The following is a 22,625-nucleotide window of genomic DNA, read 5'->3' as shown; positions in this document are numbered from 1 at the left end:
GGTGCTTTCAATACTCTAATGTAGAGTTTTAAAAGGTCCCCCAGTAATACCAGCTCAGGTCGCTTAAGGCCTATTTCTAGCCTTAATCTAGTGTTCCTTGCGTATCTAGGGGCCTGTAGCACCATCTTATAGGCTTTCGCCTGGGCCGCGTTGACCATTTTGTCAAATGCACCAAGGTAGGCTATGTGCCCATATGCAATGGCAGGGATCAGTTTTGCCCGGAGCACTGTCAACATTGGTTCTGCTGAGGGACTGTCCAAGCGGTGGCATAAGCGTCTTAGCGACAGAATGGTTTTGTCAATTTTAGGTTTCAGCTCCTTCAGATGTTTGGCTGCAGAGGCACTCTCAGATACCCAGGTGCCCAAATAGTTGTAGGATGGGGCAGTGACGATACGGTGCTCTCCCAGAGACCATGAAGCTTCTTTTTTGTGGGGGTATTTGCCAAAAATGACGATTTTGGTCTTGCCCACGTTGATCCTTAAGTCATTTGACTTATTGTATAATGCCAAACTGCTTAAGGCTCTTTGGAGCCCCACCTTAGTGTGGTCCATGATCACCGTGTCGTCTGCATACTGGAGTGTTCCCAAGACGAGCCCCCCCAGTTTTGGAGGTGCTAAGTTGGCATCTTTCAGAGCTGTCCCCATGTCCGCAGTATACAAGTTGAAAAGCATGGGGGCCAAGACTCACCCCTGCTTGAGGCCCGAGTTGGTTTCAATTCTTGCAGTTGTTATTGTGGGGCTTAGCTTCACCTTAACCCAGGTGCCCTCATAGAGCGCTTTTATAGCTGTTAGCAGAGCCTGTGGTAGCCCCCACGAGTCAAGTTTTGCCCAGAGCCGACCCCTGTTCACTCGGTCAAAGGCTGTGGAGTAGTCTAGGTAACAGCAGAACAGGGGCGGTTTGTTCCTCGTATTGGCCTTCTTCGCAAGGTAGGAAAGGGCTAAGATGTTGTCAAGAGTGGAACTATGAGCCCTAAAGCCAGTCTGTGTGGGCGGAAGAATGCCATTCTTGTCCACCCAGTCCTCCAGATCCCTGAGAAGAAGGCGGGCATATATCTTTGCTTCTACGTCGAGGAGAGCTATAAGCCTATAATTGGCCGGGTTTGTGTGGTCCCCCTTTTTATGGATGGGGAATAGAATAGAACCTTTCCAAGAGGATGGCAACATTGCCGTGGCAAAAGAATGGTTAAATAAAGGGGTGAGTCTGGATGCAAAAAAGGCTGAGGCAGTTTTCAGAACCTGGGCCGGAATCCCATTTGGGCCTGGAGCGCCATCAGTTCTAATGGCCTTGATGCACTTTAGTACCTCCATTTCTGTGAACAATCTGGTGCAGGTCGAATTTACGCCTTCTTACGTAGCTCTTTCGGGTTCGATAATTTCCGCCGCCACCTTGGACCATGCACGGCTTCCTGCAGTGGCCTGATTTGACTCGCAGGTATACAACCCTTTGGCATACTGTTCCCACGCTTTCCCTGCAACACTGTTTTCCTTTTGCTCTCCTCTGGGGGTCAGACTGTTAATGAAACGCCAAAGCTTGCTATTGTCATTTCCTTTAATTAACGAGAACACGGTCAACCAATTCTGTTCAGTCTGCCGTTTTTTGTGGGCCCAGACTTTCTTTTTATAGTCTGTTCGCAGTGCAGCAATGGAGTATCTCCCTGACAAATGAGTGCCTTTCTTTTGTGCCCTGATTGCCTTATTTAGAGCACGCTTACACTGTGACAGGCACCACGATGTTGCACGGCAAGGATCAGAGTGGAATTGGCGACTTCTTGAGTGATGATTATTGCCCAGGCGTTCCAATAAGTCGGAGGTCAGAGTTTCCCAGAGGTGAATGATGTTCTTAGTTTGAACTGGGTTAGGTTCTTCCTCCCTTCTAGCTACATAGTCAAGCAGGCTATGACAGAGATTGGTTGACCATTTTATTCTTTTAAGCACTTTGTGATGTTCCTCCCCCGTGGTAGTTCCAATAACTACTTGTAATTCTGCTTGTACCCGCGCCAGATTGAATGTGGCGCGGAGGGGCCTATGGTCGCTTTCCTCTCTGTCGTCCACTGTGAAGTTGCAAAGATTGTGGGCAAGCCCTTCGTTGATAAAGATGTAGTCTATAGCAGAGACATTTCTAAAAGTCGGGATGGTGGTCCATTCAGGTTGGGTCTTTTTTTGTATTCCATGCATGGATTCCAGCTTAAAGTTTGCGAGAAATTCAGTCAGTAAGGCTGACTTCTTGCTTGATGGAGCCTCCGGAATTAAACCCAGGCCTCTGTGATTGAAGTCGCCCGCGATTATTACGTCTTGGTCCTTCCAATTTATTAAAAGATCTTCCAAAATTGAAATAAGTGATTCCATGGCCTGGGAGGATTGATACTTAATTGGGTTGAAATAGCAATTAATTAATAGGAGGGGGCGAGATTTTTGACCCGATGACAACCCACTGATTAGGATGGCTTGAAGATCAGGAGACTTCAACTTTAATTCAGTTGTGTTAATTTTGCACGCATGACTTACGTAGATAGAGAGACCCCCTGACGGGCGTCCAAAGATTGTCCTTTTGGTCGCTGGTTTAAAATGTTCGTAAAAGCCACCAATGGCGGTCGTTGCCCTTGCCCAGGTTTCCTGAATACACAGTATGTCCCCTTGTGCGAGGTATTCAGGTGTAGTTATGTCCCTAAAGATGTTACTCACCCCCGCAATATTCCATGAAATAACACAAGTAGTGTACTTATGGGTTTTCCATATTTTTTGTACTGTAAATATTTTGACGATTTTATGCAGTTTTATTTTTTAATTTTTGATAATCACACAATGTTTAATGTTTTATCTCTGTAGTATGCTTTATGTTTTTAACTGAAAAAAGTAAATTGATGAAGATGGATATCTTTTTATTGTTTTATTTTAATGTCATTTGTTTACATTTTCACATTTTTTATACTTTTGCAAGTGTTTAGAATTGGATTTTATAATTTACCCACAGTTAATTGATTTGAAGTAACATTAATAAATCGCAACACTAAAATGTGACTTTTCCACATTGTTAGTGGGTTTGGAGTTAGAATAGTAAACAATCCACAACATTGGTTGGATTGAATAGTGAATGTCACTTGCAACTATATGCAGTTTGCCCAAAGGTTCTTAGTTTGGTATTAGAACACTAAATCTAACACCCCCAATTATATTCATTTATTCAACGGTAGTTGGCTTGGTGTTCTTTGTGATTGGTGTTATTGGAATGAGACTAATACCCTGACTGGTGAGTAACACCACTTTACAAATACCTGATTGATTGATTGATTGAATAGTAAATGTGGCCATGTCCCACTATGTGAATTTTGAGCAATTTTGGTATATAACGCTACTCCACTTTTTGTTTGATGTGATATGGGATAGTATATTTGAACTCTCTTTCTTTAACTTTGGAGGCATTTCTTTAGTCCTTTTATTATATCCTTTAGATATTACTTTCAAAGATGACTGATTAATTTCACATTACTTCATCCATAGTTGTCAATATTATATTGTCATGTAGAGTTAGTTGTATTGGTGTAGTTTAGTAAATGATTAAAGTATTTTATTCAAAGTCAAAGGAACAAATCACCAAAAAGGTTGCACTTGCAAAGACTCCGTATGAGCTGGCAATCTGATATGACAACATTATTGATGGTCGAATAACAAGGTTTTAATTCCCTATGAAAGAGCTTGCGATCAGAGTTGGAGAGAAGCTGGGAGGGGAGCTTGTTCCAAAGGGTGGGTGCGAGAAAAGAGAAGGATGGCCCACCATTTCTTGCAGTGCAAATTCGTCGCAGGCTGAGGCGATATTTGCTGCTAGATCTTAGTGGTCTACTTGGAAGATACCAATTTAGTTTCTTAGCTAAATAGCTTGGTCCGGTTCCATGTAAGCTTTTGTGGTCAAGACGTAGAATTTTGAAGCGACCTCTCTTTTTTACCCGGCGCCAGTGAAGAATCCTCAGACTGGGGGCTAATGGGGCTTTTGGTGGAAGATTTAAGATAAATCTAGCAGCGGTATTCTGCAAGATCTGAAGTTTTGAGTGGAGGTCTACGTATATGGAAGATAATAAGGCATTACCATTGTCCATACAGCTTACAATGAGCCCCTGTTCAAATGGTTTTCTGGATTCGATAGGAAGCCATTGAAAGATTTTGCAAAGTTTCGGAAAAATCCCATAACAGATGCCTATTATAAGGTTTACATGATTTTTAATTGACAGCTGATTGTCAATCATTATTCTGAGGTTGCGCACTACTTGTTTAAGGGATGGACATGGGCCTAGGGTTTGGGGGCACCAGTCACTGGACCAATACTCCTTGGCTTTCCCAAACAGAATGATCTCCATCTTGCTTCCATTAAGCTGTAAGTGGTTGTTGCACATTCAGTTGTTGATATGGATCATAACATTTTTAAAATGCGTCATTGTATCTATGGAGTCAGGGCTAAACGTAATTAACAGCTGAGTGTCGTCCGCGTATGATACTACCTCAAAGCCATAGGACCTGATTACCCTGGCCAGAGGTGTTACATAGAGGTTGAAAAGCATAGGATTCAAAATGGAACCCTGTGGAACTCCTATGCTTACAGACTGACTACATGAGGCCAGGTACCTATTTTTACTGTGGTGGCTCGGTTCATTAGATAGTTCCTCAACCAGTCGAGGGCCCTTCCCCTGACTCCCACCTCCCAGAGCCGTTGTTCTAAAATGCTATGGGAGATGGTGTCAACAGTGGCTGACAGATCAAAAAGGACTAGCATGGCTGGTTGCCTGTTATCCAAGGCCAGCCTGATGTTGTGGACTACCCTAAACCCTGATTGCGATTGTTCAAGAAGTCCACGACTTTCCAAATGTGTGGTAAGCTGTTTATTGACCAAGGACTCAAGTACCTTTCCAAAATATGGCAGCAGTGAGATTGGACGGTAGTTGCCAGGTACCTTTGGATCAGAGGCAGGCATTTTTATGATTGGCTTAACTTGAGCTGCTTTCCATCTGGTGGGAACCATAGCCTGAGCTACTGACATGTTGAATATCTCTGTGAGTTTAACTTTAAGAAGAGAATCTATGTTTGTGCAGGAACGGGGTGGGAGAGGGTCTGCCGGGGAAAGTGATTCAATCTTAGCTAGGGCTATGGAGACTTCTTCTGGAGTAACTGCTTTAAATTCCAGGAATAAAGGTAGGGTAGAATCACCGTTAAAAGCTAGATGAGAATCTACATTTTTAATATTGTGATGAGAAAAAGACCAATGAAAAGATTTGACCTCTTCATCAAAGAAGAAGGATAGTGTGTCTACCCAATCTTGCTTGGGGGTGTGGATGGGGTGATCAGAGTGAGGAGAGGTGAACTCCTTCAATATTTTATAAAGCTCTTTATTGGAATTTGCGGCTTTGTTGATCCTGTTAGTCAAATACAGCTTTTTAGCCTGTTTGAAGGTATTTAAGTAGGTTCGATGGATCTGATTATATTTGAGAAGATCTTCATTTGTCTTAGTTTTTTTCCATTGGTGCTTGGCGGTCCTACTGGAAAATTTGTCAATTTTTAATGCTGATGTAAACCAGGGCCAGGCTCTAGCCTTGACCTTAACCCTCCACAGAAGTGCCACTTTATTCAAGATCAATGTAATTGCGTCTTCAATGGCTATTGATCCCTGGTCTATATTCTCAGGGTAGGAAAAACACTGGTGGTTAAAATAAGCCGAAAATGTTGCTTGGGTGACGAAAAGGCTATATAAACCATTATATGCGTATACTAGGGACAAAAATGTGCACACAATTCTATCTACATCAGAAAAATACACCATGCAAACAGAAACACAAGACACTCCGAAATGCAACAATTGTGTACATAGTAGCAACGTGATAATGGGCAATATCTTAACACATCCAACTTCAGGCAAGAAGATACAACTACGACACACCAGTGACTGCAACACAAATAATGTTATATATTGTATTAAGTGTCCCTGCGTTAAAGCATATGTAGGGAAGACAGAGCGCAAATTAAAAGTGCGGATTACGGAACATAAAAGCAAAATCATAACTAGAAGTACAACATCCAGTTTTGTGCTCCACTGGGAGGAGGCTAAGCATACCATATCGCAACTATTATGCTATTTTAACAAAATTTATAACGCGCACTGCTACTCTTGAGTGTCCCGGCGCAAAAACCAGTTAGCAAGAAAGGGAATGGGATTGAGGAAGAGTGTTCTTAGGCAAACAGTAGAGTCTACATTTTGGTACTGGTGCATTATGATCTGCGGGATTCTAGAAGCTTCAGAGGGTAACATACTATTGAGTGTTTTGCACATTAAACCCCATTGGATTTTTGGATATATGGAAGGGTCTTTAAAACTGTGTAGTTCAAGGGAAGAAAATTTCACGCTTCAGCTGCTTTGAAGGATAGAGAACTCCCTCCCATCCTTGTCCGCCGAAAGCGAGGAATCGATGCAAGGCACTTTGAGTCAGAGCGCAAATGCCTTTATGGAATATAAAAACGATACCTCTTCCTTAGATAAAGAGGCCCTCGTTAGAGAGCAGAATGGGCCATCGTTAAAACCTTACATTTTACTCTTTGGGCCACTGGAAGACAGCGCAAATCCGGCAGATGTTGTTTAACACTGGATCGGCCCGGAATACCAATCAAGGCTCATGCCGCAGTATTCTGGATGACCTGAAATTTCTTAAGCAGGTATCCTGGTAGGCCAAAATAAAGTGCATCGGCATAGTCTAGGCGGATAAGAATCAAAGCACGTATGACCATCTCTCTAGCGGGCCTAGGTAATAGGGGAAGACACTTCTTGAGAGACTTCAATGTGCCAAAACATTGACCGGCAAGTTTTTTTTACATGTGTGAGGAACCAAATGTTTTCTGCAAACCAAACACCCAGGTTCTTAACTGCCTGTCCCGAGGTGCTAGGGAGTGGATATTTTGGTGGCCATAGTGCTTCCCTGAACTGTGGGGGAAAAGATCCAAATAAAATAATTTCAGACTGGTCTTCATTACATTTTAACTGGCAGCTGCAAGCCATTTGAAGACAGCCGACAAACAATTTTTGGCTTTCGTTGGGGAGGTATCTGAATCCTTCTAAGTGAAGAGGAGCTAAGTGTCATCTGCATATGCGATGATTTTTGCTCCCAGCTCCTCTGCCAGATAGACCAAAGGAGTGACATATATAATAAAAAAAGGAGGGCACTCAGGGTAGAGCCCTGAGGAACACCGGTGGTCACCTTTTGTGGTATAGATTAAAAAGGAGGTAGCCACACTTGTTGAGATTTATCGGCCAGGAATGACTTAATCCAGTCCCTTGCGGGGCCGGTAACACCAATATTTGCAAGGCGCGCTTATAGCAGGGGGTGAGGCACCATATCCAAGGCGGCGGGAGGTCCAATAAACTTAGAGCCGCTCTCCCACCCTCGTCCAAGCACTCTCTAATGGCTTCTACTATTTCCACAAGCACTGTTTCTTTGCTATAAGTAGCTCTAAACCGTGACTGAGCGGGATGTAATGATCCTGAGTTCTCTAGGAAATTGGCCTGCTGCCTAAAGACCGGCTTATCACATACCTTGGCAACCGCCAGAAGGAGGGAAATAGGGTGATAGTTAACAGGGTTAGCTGGGTCAAGGGAGGAGTTTTGCCTGCTTCCATTCAGGCAAAACTTTGGCAAATTTGAGGGAAAGGTTAATAAGTGAATGAACTTCCGGATTAACAACTTCAGCTACAGCCGCCAGCAGGTGAGCATGACAAGGGTCGGTGGGTGAGCCAGACTTCAAAGATTTCAGAATATTCTGCGAGTCTAAATGAGCATTAGCTGAAAACTCAGACAAAGAGAGAGATGTATTAGAAGCATCATAGCCAGAACTGGCCATGCTCAGTGAAATAGATGGATCCTAATCCTGATCAAAACTGTCTTGAATTATCTGGATTTTGTCAATGAAGAAGCTGGAAAGTTTCTCACACCAGATAGCTGAGGAAGGTAATGATATCTCCTCAGCCCTTGGAGTCATACAATTTTGCACAATGGAAAACATTTCTTTGGCGTTATTGCGAGAGTCAGCTATGCGTTTAGCATAGTGCTGACTTTTGGCTATATTGATTGAAGAGTAGTAACCTTTTTGCGCCTTTCTAAGTGCAATCTTTGTAAGGGGGCAGTAGGCCACTCTCCAGATCCATTCTAATTTTTTACAACTTTATTTTTGCTCTTTGAGCTCCATTGAGAACCATGGTTTTGATGGAGAAACTCTAGCTCGCTTTACAGAGCCAAGCGGAGCTAACTGTTCCGCTGCATGTGAAATCCACCTCTCGAATTTTTTCCCTGCTTCCTTCAAGCTGGTAGGAGGAGGCAGATGGGAATCTATCAACAATGAGGGGAAGGCTGAGGGATCAATTTTGTGAGTCGGCTTCCCCTGGACTTGTTTGCTCAAAGCGTTAGGCGCCTGAGAAGTCCAAGAGAATGTTATCAAAAAGTGATCAGACCAGGTTACTTTAAGGGGTTCAGAAGTATAAATGGGATAGTTAGAGCAGATCAAATCCAACGTGTGCCCTCCCTGATGTGAAGGAGCATTAACCCATTGGCTAAGTTGGGCGATGTTCAAGGAGTCATAAAGCTCCTTGGTGTCCCTCCCCTCCAAGAAATCAGAATGGATGTTAAAGTCACCAAGTAGAAGAAACTTAGAGAAATGCAATTTCTTTGAGAGCTTTCAGGAAATCTCCGGGGGGGGGCAGGAGGTCGATAAATCACCAAGCCACCCAATATAGAGTGCGGCGAGATAATAATGGAGAAGTCAAGAGCTTCGCCTCCTCCAACTGTGAAGACCTCGCCCCTCCGGTGGGCCCACTTGTCTCTAAATATAATGGCAACACCCCCCCCTTCCTATTTTTAGATCCTATAGCCCCTTGGAATGGCAAATTCAATAATAGCGTTGGAGCACTCATTGAACCAAGTTTCTGTAATAAAATGTAGGTCCAATTGATCGTCTGAGAGCAATTCAAATATTTCCTGGGTGTGTTACACCACAGAACGTGCATTGATCAGTGCAGCCTGAATGGTATGTTCTATTGAGGAGTTGGCTGTTCTGGGACCCTGAAATTTGGAATTGGTCCCATTTGTGTGTAGATGGAAATTACAAGTATCACAAATAAGATACTGATTATCTTTAATAACCCAGCCACCTGCGCACTTACGACTGCTATAGCGCAGCGCATGCAGATTCTTGTGGCTGTAGATAGGACCAGTGCCGGTCTCCTCACAGGCAAACCGTCAGCAGGGCTGGCGCTGGACGCTCCAGGGGCGCGGACGGGCACAGACGGGCTTGCCTTAGGTGCGCAATCGGCAGGTCAGCGGCGCGTCCGTGCATCAAGCCTATTTGAGAGCATTCCCCGGTGGAAACTAGAGGCCTGCCTGCCAAACATGGCAGCCTCTATTGTTGATCTGAGCCCACCCAGAAGAGTAATAGGAGAGTGCTCCTCTAAAGTGACTTGTGCATGAAACAGCGCAGGTAGCAGATGTCTGCTTAATTTAAGTGGTTTTCGTTTCCCCTTATCAGAATTTAGGTAGAGTACTTAAGAGTAGTTCAGACGTCAGTTTTAAAAGTCAAGTTTAAAAAAGCAGCAATGACGAAAATGGTAACAATTTTAACAAGGCTAAAATCACAGTATGGTGATGAATACAGTAAACAGTCAAATAAAATGCTAAAACTCAGTTCAGCTTTACAAATGAACGCACATGTAAGACACAGCGCAATCCCCCACTTCAAGCCATTTCTAATGGCCAACTCAGATTTCATATAGTAGAAAAGGTGACACTATGACCAGGGATTGACATAACGAAGATATTGCTCCAAAGAGAAATTTATTGGATTAAATATCTAGGCACTATAATAACGTCAGGACTCAATGATCGATTAGACATGAGCTGTTTCTTATAAATAGTTTGACCGGATTATTGATGTTGATGCAGCTTTCATAAAGGGCTTAATAATTCTTAACAAATATGTAATAGGTGACACACTCACTTCTCTTTGTATACAACTGTTCTGGATTCAGTTTCCTAACCACTGGTTAGCACATGATAGGATGGGGTATTTAATAGAATAGAGTCAAACAAGCTGTTGGTTTGGCAGTACCGGTACCGGTACCGGTACCTACAAGTGACTTTTGAAAGTTGCTCCGGACCCGGTATAACAGCGAATGTGTAGTTAGATAATATGTAGCCTTATTGCATTGTAGGAATACTATGGTTCCATTACTGAACATATCCATATTTCATCAATCTTGTTTACATTCTTGCCATTATGAGCCTTTTTATTCTTTCTCTCACCCAGGAGGGTAGAGCTGATCTGGATAGTAGAGTTCTGACTAAATGCGGTCAGTTTCGCTCATTGGCTAGTCTGATTATTGGCAGATATACATTGGTTCGGTTACATCACAACCACAGGATCTTGACTTTTCAGGAGTGAAATTATCTTTTGTTCTTTGCCTATGTTTAGTTGGCAGCTCCTTTTAGGCACGTACAGTCCTATTTCTAACGTCTCAGTTAAGATCAGTCATGTACCGGGAGTTGCTGCGTCAATAAGGTGGTTCTTTTCAGACACGCCCAGTCCTGTTTCTATGTCTTATAGTTTTGATTAACTTCCTTCCGGCAGTCGCAGCAGCATCAAAGCAACATAGGATTCAAACGCGCTGATTGTTTCTGATACCTCGGGGCAATTTTTGCAATTTCGGGTAAGCCAAGACTGGGTTCTGTACTTTATTATAGTTCAGAATCATTAGGCATCTTTTTAATAGACTCATCTTGTTCATAGGATTTCACTGGGTATCATTGGATTTCGTGAGAGCTTGAATAATTACTTTACTTTACTGCGGTAAGTGATTTTTTATGCATGTTCATTCAGCATGTTAAAACTTCATTCTTTTGTTGTCAGTCAGAACTTTTCATTACGGTGTCTGACCAGGTAAAGCCTGGTTTTCAGTCCTGGTGAGCTTTTTGGGCAGCATCTTCTTTTTACTAAAACAGTTGGCAGGCTTTGCCAAGCTTATTGGCTCTCTTTTTTACACAGGGTAGTATGCACATATTTTGAGTTACCCAGCAACTACTACTCGGCTATAAGTACCTAATATACGTTTAGTATTTTCTTTTATTCCTTCATTTTTCTTTTCCTCTAAGGGTCATGCACACAAGTGGTGTTGATACACTTATTTCTAATATCACCTACTGACTTCGTTAAGATGTTTCCCTTTGTTAACATGGCACAGAATCATTAACATGAATGGCAAACACAATGAGGAGGCATGGGAATTTGAAATTATTGCATATATAGAAGCCCCACTAGTTGCCACTCACATTGAAAATGGCTAACTGGGTATAATAATAACACAAAAACGGCATTACCCAGTTAGCCTTGCCCTTAGAAGTTCTGGACACACAAATAGCATGAGATTAAGATCCTGTATTTGAGAACTGCACATTTCACAAATTCTCTCCTCTCTGGGAGTTTTTTCCCAAATGCCCGTCACTTCTCTCAAGGGCAACAGGTTGGTTCTTAAAAGTAGTATCAACCTTATAGTTCCAAGTGGGACATTCCATGAAAGATAGGGCTGGGGTCTACTCCCCATCACACTCACACAGATCACCTCATTGCGGGCTTTAGGTTGACTTAACGCTGTGTCTCTTACTGTACTAATCGTGCTTACTGACTTCTTTAAGAATGACTTCAGTACCGGCTTAGACATGGATGAATCACAATTTAAACTAAGCCCAAATGAGTGGTTTGCATAGGCAAATGATCTGAATAAAGCTTATTTATCTTTTAATTTAGCAAAGATTTCCATCTTCAAGGCAGCCCTTAGGGTGCCCTCATCCCCCCCCAGAAGAGGCAGTTCCCCCACCTCAGGACTGCTACCAAGGATGAAGTATAAGAAGAGACTAGATGGAATTACAGGTGTAGAACATGTGGGGCAGCCAAAGAATTTAAATTACATTTTTGGCGGAAAAAATGGCCTTCAGCCTTTATCAAAAGCAAGCCAGTAATTCCTATCCAATACTTCTGCAGCATATGTTAATGTAGGAGAGATTTTAACCTTAAATACTGACAGAACATGATTAAAATTACGTCTCCCACAGAGCTTATAAAATCTATTTAAAGCTCCAGCCTGGGAGGCGGCCTTACCAACACACCGTTTGATGTGGGAAAAAAACGTACCCAAATACAGATACGAATTGACCAATTCAAGTTCTTCCTGCCCCATGACCACTTACATCCTTTCTTTATTCTGAGACCTTTCTTGCGAAAGACTAAACTTTTGCTTTTGGCAATGTTGATTTTCAAAAAGTGGTCCTCCGCATATTTGGTCAGGGCATCCAGACGACACTGCAAGCCAATAGGAGTTAAATCAAAAATTGCAACGCCATCTACATAAAGTAGAGAGCCAATGGACATTGTACCAATTCTAGGGGCATCCCCCCTCACTGAGTTTAATTTGCCGGGGATCATATATATATATATATATATATATATATATCTATATTACCTACTGGCGGTCGCCAGTAGGTATATATAGTTAGGATTTTTTCTCTATGGGTTTTTTGAAAATTCTATGTCTAATAACTTTGGCGTTTGTGGACGGAATTGGCTGAAATTTTCAGGAAAATGGCACATTTTGTTTCTGAGCAGCCCTTGAAAATTTGGGGGGGGTTCGTCCAGTGGGGGCCGAGAAAAAAGGGGGGTCCCAAAACGTGTTTTTAACATTGAGTTTTCCATAGGGCGGTTGGCCTCACTTTTAGCCCGAACGGCTGAATGGATTTGCACGAAACTTGGCAAAATTGTAGGGACTGGTAGCCCGATGTGCCTTTTGTAGGTCTCAATATATGTGCTCCAGTGGATTTTGAGAAATTAACGTTTAAAAAAAGATATATATCTGTAACAGCGGACCGGTTAGCGCTCTGGTTCGCGGACTTTTCGCGCAACGGAGCTTTGTGAAGCGAAGCTGATTGGTTCTCCGGCGTCTGTCAACATTCCAAACAGTCCGTAGCGGCCGCCATCTTGTCTCTCGGTAGGATCGAGAGACAAGAGGAGGCGAAAGCGAAGGGGCAAATGACCATAAGGGGGAATAGTAGATCCTCGCTGACCCCCTAGGTTTGATGTGGAGGTTTTAAAAGGGCCCCGCGGGGCAAAAAAAAATAATAATAATAATAATCGAACGGCTGAATGGATTTGCACGAAACTTGGTAAAATATTAGGGACTGGTAGCCCGATGTGCCTTTGCTAGGTCTCAATATATGTGCTCCAGTGGATTTTGAGAAATTAACGTTCAAAAAAAGATATATATCTGTAACAGCGCTCCGCTTCGCGTACTTTTCGCGTTACGGAGCTTTGCGAAGCTGATTGGTTCTCCGGCGTCTGTCAACATTCCAAACAGTCCGTAGCGGCCGCCATCTTGTCTCTCGGTAGGATTGAGAGACAAGAGGAGGCCAAAGTGAAGGGGGAAATGACCATAAGGGGGCATAGTAGATCCTTCCTGACCTCTTAGGTTTGATGTACCATTTTGCCAAGTTTGGTGTAATTCCGTTCAGCCATTCAGGCTGTAGACGTATGTAAATGTCCTATGGAAAATTGCATGGGGAAAACACATTTGAAAGTGTTGAAATTTAGAACCAATTAAAATGTTACTTTGGTTTTGTATTTGTGTGTGATGAAAGTTAATTGGTTATGTATATATGTCAAATGAGAGGAAACCACAGCCATTTTGCGATACTACTGTCTGAGGTACATTTGTGAGGAATTTTTGGTGGTGAATTTCTGGTGTTTGATTTACACAGTACTAACACTTCTGCTACTTTTAAAAAGGTGAGTTGTTAATTTGTAAGGGGAACTATGTTGTACACTTGAAGATAATTTGAAAAATGTTTTCTGTTATTTATTTGCAGTCCTTCTGTTATACTAAATACTTGATGAAGTTAGTTTTATATTATGTATTACTAAAAACGATAAATGAAAGTGATTATTTTTTTCTGCAATTTACAGCAAGCAATTTCAAAATAAAATGGCTCACAATGAAGAGACCGTGGCAATTTCTTTTGAATTGTCCACTACATTGATTGAAATTGAGAGCACCAATAATGAAATATTGTCACAAGGAGGACATGACTTGTATGATTCCATTAGATTGATTGAAATGGACAGCACCAAGAATGAAATATTGTCACAAGGAGATGACTTGAATGATTCCACTACATTGATTGAAATTGAGAGCACCAATAATGAAATATTGTCACAAGGAGGAGATGGCTTGTATGATTCCATTAGATTGATTGAAATGGACAGCACCAATAATGAAATATTGTCACAAGGAGGAGATGACTTGAATGATTCCACTACATTGATTGAAATTGAGAGCACCAATAATGAAATATTGTCACGAGGAGATGACTTGAATGATTCCACTACATTGATTGAAATGGACAGCACCAATAATGAAATATTGTCAGAAGGAGGAGATGACTTGAATGATTTTTTTGATCAATCTCTTGATGGCGAATTTATCGAGTGTTTGGAGACCATAGAGTTACAAGAATCATCATTGCAGACTTTTAATGAGGAGATTCCAGATGAGATGATTGAAGAGGAAATTACTGATGAGGACATGTTACTAGTTGTTTCAAATTTAGAAAATTCTGAAGAATAAATTTATATTTAGAAATCAAAAATTGTTTGAGACATTATTTATTTTTATTTTTAATTTATGAGGTTGTAGCGAAGTGATTGTAGTATAAAATGAGACTTATAGTATAGAGTGCAACATTTTTATGTTACATGGTAAGTTTACTCATATTTACTTCCCTTCTGCCACTATATTATCTCCAATGTGTATTTGACATGTCTTCTTCATCTCCGGCCTCCTTTCTCTCACTGTGTGTCTCCGATGCATCTTATCGCTGGTATTTTGTGTAATTACAGAAGAGAGTAAAATAAAATAGTTCGGAACGTGAAAAGGGGGCAAAGTAGAGTACTCCTCACCCCCTAGGCCTTTTTAGGCGGTCCCAAAAGGATCAGTTTCTGCTTTCCTGAGAGATTATGGTATGAGTTCCATATACCACAATAACTTGCATTACAACATGCAAGATATCTATCTCCTATTACCAACTTTTGGAGATATTCGCGCTAAGCGCGAATATCTCCAAAAAGTAACACCTGCCCTGAGCAGTTCTTAGCCATGTTATCCAATGGGAGGTGGATAACATGGCTAAGAGTATTAGCTCGGTAATGCATGAATATCGCTGAGTTTTTAGCGATATTCATGCATTGCGGCCGTTTATTATCGCATTTGCGATAAACCTTGATAATAGTAAGGTTTATCTTCGATAATTTCTGACGATGCTTAGTGGTAAAAAATTGGTTGGTAAGCATCGTTAGCGATAAATATCGCTTAACTTTGGTAATATGCCCCAACGTCTGTTAACGTTCGATTCGAAGGAAATGAGGAAGTGTTGAAAAACATTGTCTGCGCCATCTTGCCTTTTTTGAAATGCCACACTTTTGTCGTGCACGGCAGCCATTTTAGATGTCTTGACCAGACCCACTCTCTGCACGCTGTCGATTCGTAGCATGGCTCCTCACCCTCGCAAGCATCTTCCCCAGGCACTGGTCACCCCCGCTCTCTGTCTTATGCATGGGCAATAAACCTCCCCCCATCTGCGCTGCTCTTCCCTGAGAATCACACTGTGCCCGCCCGACACCTCCCTTTCGCCCTATTCACTACCGCACCCTGTGACACTCCTCTTCCTCTGTGTCCGATTGTCCAGGCTATCAGCTAGCCCTGCAGATGTAGTTTATGGCCCCAGCTGTAAAGAATCACCCCTCTTCAAAGGAGTTATAGTAGATCAAGGCCCACACCCGATGAGATCCGTCACACCACACGTGTTCCTACTATCTGAAAACTATCCTGTATTGTGATTGGGGAGGGGACCGAGCCTGAAGCGGAAGATTCCAGGAATGACTCTTTGTACATCAAAGTTTTTACAATTATGTGTCACATAAAAAATATATAGCACTCCAACAAAGTAGTAGGAATATAAAACTTTAATAACATATAAATATATACAACAAAACAAAAACAGTAATAGATTTATTGAAATTGACAGCACCAATAATGAAATATTCTTGTCAGTAGCGGTCTGTTGTGCGAATAGTTCCAAGGCAGCAGAACGCGCTGAAATCTGGATGTCACGAAGGTGATGTCTAGCAAGTTGCCGCCCAGCAAATAACGGCGTGGGGCGCCGCGGGGGTGAGTGAGTCCAGTAGGCACCACAGCTATTCTTACCGGCATTGCAGAATTACTGCTGGGGACAATGCCTGTGCTGGAGCAGGGTCACAGCAGAAACAAAAAGGATTCTGTTGAAGATGTTGTTGGTTTTCAATTTGAAAACAGTTCTGGTGTCAACTGCTATGCTAATGTAGTGGTTAATGTTTTGTTTTCTCTAGAAAATGTAAAAGAGGGGGAGGCAGTCCAAAGTTCCGTTAAAAGGGCAAAGGAAAGGATCGGTGGTTTGAACTATCAGTCAAAAAGGGGAGGGGGTGCAACAATTTTTCCTACCGGGTCACACTGTGCTTTCACCGGAAGTGAGGTCTGCAGGATTCTAGTAATTCAAAGTGAGGCTGGCGCCGACGTCCCGCGGATACAGTTTCGTCACTCCACGGGTGATCATGGCAGTCATTCCCCATCGGGGGTCGGAGACTCCCGCGGCTCCTCTAGAATCTTCAAGGTCGTGGAGGACTACGGTGGTGGAGTCAACCAGTGACCGGGCCATTTCTTTATGCTGGGCCCGCTCTTGCCAGGTCGACCGCCATTTTGAGAGTTCGGTAGCTACTGGCGATCGCGGGGTCAAATGAGCGGACGGGCTCCACCCTGCCGGGCGAGACGTTGCAGCATGGCCACAGTGGAAGAACTCTTTTCCGGGCGCCTGGACCGCTGAGGGTGCAGCTGGGAAGCCTCCACTGGGGAGGCGGGAGAGGCCTGTTCGCACCGTCTCTCCCTCCCAGTGCACCCCACGGCGTCTCGCTTGAGATTTGTTATGGCCGGACCAGGCGATGAGGACGAGGGGGGGGGGTCGGAGGCATGTGCAAGACATCCCCCCCCAGGGTTGTTGCAGCAATTATACAAGAAAGAAGAAGTGTCCCGTCCGTCTTCGGGCCGGGCTTCCGGTAGATGTCGGCCGGACGCCCCTGGCTCTGGCCCCATGAACGGGTTTCTTGGTTTATCGGCTGCAGCCGGATTCCGTCGGTCTCGGCCCCCCGACCGTTGGTGGCCGGACCGGAAGAGCATGTGGCGGGACTACCTGCAACTCTCAAGGGCCACCGCGGCCGGACTGGGAGAGAGAGGGGAGGGTCGAGGAGACATTCCCCCCCCCTGCAACTGTTCAGCGTTGTAAAGGCAATTCCCTGGCCGGGTCCCGTTGGTCTCGGCCTCTCCTCCGGCTACACCCTACGTTAGGATCTCCGAGGCGTGGCAGCAGGACCTGCCTTATATGGGCTGCTCCCGGCTGGGCGTAGCCGGAACCCTGCCCCACCTTGGAAGTTTCCAGAGTGGGGGCGGATGTTCTACTGACTTGCATTTTCCCTAGTCTATCGATTTTTTTGGCGTGGCAGGCGGTGGGACAGCGAGGGGTGATTTGGTTTCTCTTACTGTTTTTCTGGTCTCTCACCACTGGCATATTTTAACGTTTTCTTGTTTCTAGGACATTAATAGGTTTTATCATTACGTTATGTTATCGTTTCTTTGTTCGTTGTTTAATAAAAGTTCATGTTCATCAGTGGCCTACTGATTTTCGTTTTCCTATTCTTTTCTTTCCAGGTTGTTTCATGCTAAAGTTTCTGTTAACAGGATACAGTGATCACTTCGTTATTATTGCATATGTCCTTTTCACTAGGGGTGCTCTCTGGTCGGGCCAGATGACGTATGTCTAGTAAATGGTCCGGGTGAAGCAGGTGCATCAATCAGTGGGGAGTAGATAGGCATGACAGATTACAACGGGGGAGAAAGGTCCGCATTACGTACCCTTTCACTACTTGCAAAGATTTTCCTACGTTTATTTGCAAACAGGGAATACCTCCAAAAAGAACTAATTCCCAAACAGTCAATGTTCGGACAATCAATCAATCAATGAGGAATGAAATAGGTACGACGTGTTAAAGGCTTGCGTTACCTACCCTTCACTATCTGCAAAGGGAGAGAGAATATTCCTATTCTTCCTCGTTTGCAGGTAGAGAAGATCCTTAAGAGAATTAACATCGAACAATTCAATGCTCGATTGAAACAATCAACAAGGGGTACTGTGAACACAAATGAACGCCGCTTATGTACATACGCATTGCTATTTTCAACAGGTTGTTCCTAATGTTTCTATTTTAGCGAGGTCAAAAAGAGATCCCATTAGTGGCCTACTGATTTTGCTCGATTCCTTTTGTTTTTTTACACGATTTTTCGCTATCTGCAAAGACTAAACAGAGTATTGCGACTCTGTGCTTGTTTGTAAATAGAGAATGAACCAAAGAGAACAATCAATCAAATGGAGAGAGAAGCAGGCACGACGGATTACAAAGGGGGCAAAGGGCTGCGTTAACTACCCTTCACTATCTGCAAAGAGAGAGTACTCCTAATAGAAATGAGGGGTGGGGGGCAGCATTCAAAGCAGATCAGTGTGCATAAACACGAAAATGTTTTTACTTACCACGTACTTGACATTCGACAGCTTATGATATTTGCTATTAAAAAACCATTGAAATTCACTGAAAAAACCATAGGTTATAGACCATATATAGTTAGGAATTAGCATTTACAAAACCTTGAAAATTCACTGAAAAAACCATAGGTTATAGACCATATATAGTTAGGAATTAGCATTTAAAAAACCTTATTTTACTCACACAAAACCATTGAAATTCCATATATAGTTAGTTGCACTAACTATATATGGCGCACCCGCAATCCACTGCTGATCATGTCACATATTACATCATTCATGACATGGTCAGTGACATCACTGATGACATCACTGATGACATCTCAAATGACATCACTGATGACATCACTGATGACATCTCATTTGACATCATTCTTGTGCTAATACGATAAACCTCTTCAGACTCTAATATAACCTTAGATACACTCAGTGTATACAGACACTCACACACTGCCACTCATCCATGGAGTTACTCACACACCCAGTCAGTCATGCAAAGAAACAATCTCACCTCCATTTCTTCAACTATACAGTTAAACACACCTTACTTATTGAAACATATACTAACACATATTTACTCTCTTATACAATCCCTGATACAAGTTCACAATGATCGATACAACCACTCACTCATTCAGTGGCTCTCATGCACAGTTATTTATATATGCCAACTCTCACATGTACTGTGTTTTACATATGTACTTACTATGACATGTAGCATTGAGATATCCATTCACTCATCAATACACTCATGCACACAGTCAACTGCCCATGTAGCTGTTTCCACATGCACTCTTGAACTCATACACCTAGTGAATAAACTGCTCACACATCTATGCATAGAGTCTCACACCTTCCAGCCACCCCCACACAAACTCAATCTCCCATAGAAATACTTGGGCAACCAATTAATAACACATATAGCCTCTCGTATAGCTAATGATCAACACATGCAGCAGTTTACAGAACAACAGACATAATGATGCACAAATTAAGACAGTTTAGTCACTAACCCATGCATTCAGTGAGACACATTTAATCACTCACTCATACAGTCAGTCATGCACCTACTAAATCCTTCATCCAGACACTTATACATCCACTCAAGACATATTTTAACTTTACAGAAAAATACAGTCACTGGATGTTGTCATCAGTGATGTCATTTGAGATGTCATCAGTGATGTCATCAGTGATGTCACTGACCATGTCATGAATGATGTAATATGTGACATGATCAGCAGTGGATTGCGGGTGCGCCATATATAGTTAGTGCAACTAACTATATATGGAATTTCAATGGTTTTGTGTGAGTAAAATAAGGTTTTTTAAATGCTAATTCCTAACTATATATGGTCTATAACCTATGGTTTTTTCAGTGAATATATATATATATATATATATATATATATATATATATATATATATATATATATATATATATATATATAGATATATATATATTACCTACTGGCGGTCGCCAGTAGGTATATATAGCTAGGATTTTTTCTCTATGGGATTTTTGAAAATTCTATGTCTAATAACTTTGGCGTTTGTGGACGGAATTGGCTGCAATTTTCAGGAAAATGGAACATTTTGTTTCTGAGCAGCCCCTAAAAATTTGGGGGGGTTTCGTCAAGGGGGGGCCGAGAAAAAAGGGGGGTCCCAAAACGCGTTTTTCCCATGTTAATTTCCATAGGGCGGTTGGCCTCACTTTTAGCCCGAACGGCTGAATGGATTTCCACCAAACTTGGCAAAATTGTAGGGACTGTTAGCCCGATGTGCCTTTGCTAGGTCTCAATATATGTGCTCCAGTAAATTTTGAGAAATTAACGTTCAAAAAAATATATATATCTGTAAGCGCGCTCCGGGCAGCACCCCCGTTCGCGTACTTGACGCGTAACGGAACTTCGCGAAGCGAAGCTGATTGGCTCTTCGGTGTCTGTCAACATTCTAAACAGTCTGGAGCGGCCGCCATCTTGTCTCTCGGTAGGATCGAGAGACAAGAGGAGGCCAAAACAAAGAGGGAAATTACCATAAGGGGGCATAGTAGATCCTCCCTGACCCCCTAGGTTTGATGTGGAGGCTTTAAAAGGGCCCCACGGGGCAAAAAAAAAATAAAAAATGTTTTTTTTTTTTTGCGAGGGTAGCGCCCGGTTCGCGCACCGGGAAGCGGTCCGGGGAGCGTACTATAAGGAAAAAAGAATGATAGACTATGATATTTTGAAATATTGTATGTTTGTTGATTGTTCTTTTTGTTGTTTTTTTTAATTTTTTTATTTAAGTAGCAGTATTAATGATTATTAAATATAAATTTATTTTTGGAATTGTGCACAGTATACTATAAGTCTGACTTTACATTATAATCAATTTGGTACTAGTTTATGAATTACATATAAAAATGATTAAAGACTCAAACAATTTTTTAATATTAAATATAATTTTATTTTTCTGATTCTTTTTCAAAATTTAATAGAACGTCTAACATTTGACTGTCCAATATGTTCTCTTGATGAGTGAACATAACTTCCCACATTTGACCGTCATCATAATGAAGTAAATGATCCACAGATTCTACACATTGTAGAAGTTCATGGTCTCGTGATTCATCCATGAATTCCAAGTCAATGGGTTCAATTATTTCCTCATTGTTCATGTCTAGGACAATTTCAAAGGAAACGTTCTGTTCTCCTTGCATTTTTGTGCTGAAATTTGAATAAAAAATAAATATATCAGTAGAGATAGGGCACTGTTGGGTTTAAGTTCAGACAGGTACTTTTGAGGCATGAAGTAGTACTATTAAAAAGTGCCTGTGAGAAAGCCTATGTAAATTCATAATAATACCACAGAAACCTAAATCAATCCATAATTATAATAAACAAGCCTTTCTCAATGTCTAACTCTTACAGAGGGATAGTATATAACTATCTGAAAATGTTTTCAAATTTATAAAATAATATCTTACCTTTTAAAAACAAGTTTAAGTTGTGAGTTAAAATGATCTTGCAATGTAGTTCAGGAAGTAGTAGTCAAAATGGCTGTGTTTTTCTCTCTTTTTTATATATATTCAGGTACATAACCAATCAAATGTCAGGTAAAAAAGTAGAAAATGAAAGTAACATTTTAATTGGTTGTCAATTCCAACACTTCAGATGTGTTTTGTGAAGTAATTTACCTCAGGGTATTTAGAGAGGTCTACAGGCTAAATGGCTACATGGAATTCCAAACAAATGTGTGAAAATGGTAGGGATTGGTATGTAGTATGAGCTAATCTATATTTGGTGAAAGTGTCTCCAGGGTTTCTTCTGTAAATTACTTTACCACCTTTTTTAATGGAGCGCTTCCCGGTGAGCGCCCCGGTACGCGAACCGGCAGCATTACGGGAGTCCACCATTTTGTATTTCGGTCGAATTAAGATACAAGATGGAGGGCAAATAATGTTCAAAATGGGTAGAAGGGGGCTCGGTAGACGTATTTTGACCCCCTAGGTTTTCTGAGGGTGGCTGAGGAGGCCCATATGTGTGAAAAAAAATCATTTTTTTTTTAAATTTCGCGCGGTTAGCTTCCGGTTCGCGTACCGGGTAGCGCTCCGGGGAGCGTACTTTGTTGAAAATTAGTGAAAAAAGTTAGAGTAAAATAATAATTGTGAGTGATCAGATGTAGGGTAGCTCTGAGAAGAGCTTTTGGGTTTATGGTACATTTAGGTACTTATAAGTAGGTACCAATGCACATTTTTAAATTCAGAATTAAAATTCTGTTCCCTTCATCTGAGAAGTGAACTCCATCTCCTCTGTAGATATCTTGCATGTAGTAACGTAAGTTATTGTTGTAGATGGAGCCCATTCCATGGTCTCTCATGTAAGCTGAAACAGATTTGTTTACATGCTTCC

This window comes from Lissotriton helveticus, chromosome 7 (assembly GCF_964261635.1).
Source record: "Lissotriton helveticus chromosome 7, aLisHel1.1, whole genome shotgun sequence".
Classification (NCBI taxonomy): Eukaryota; Metazoa; Chordata; class Amphibia; order Caudata; family Salamandridae; genus Lissotriton; species Lissotriton helveticus.
The sequence above is the reverse complement of the archived record's forward strand: the minus strand, read 5'-3'. Positions refer to the sequence as shown.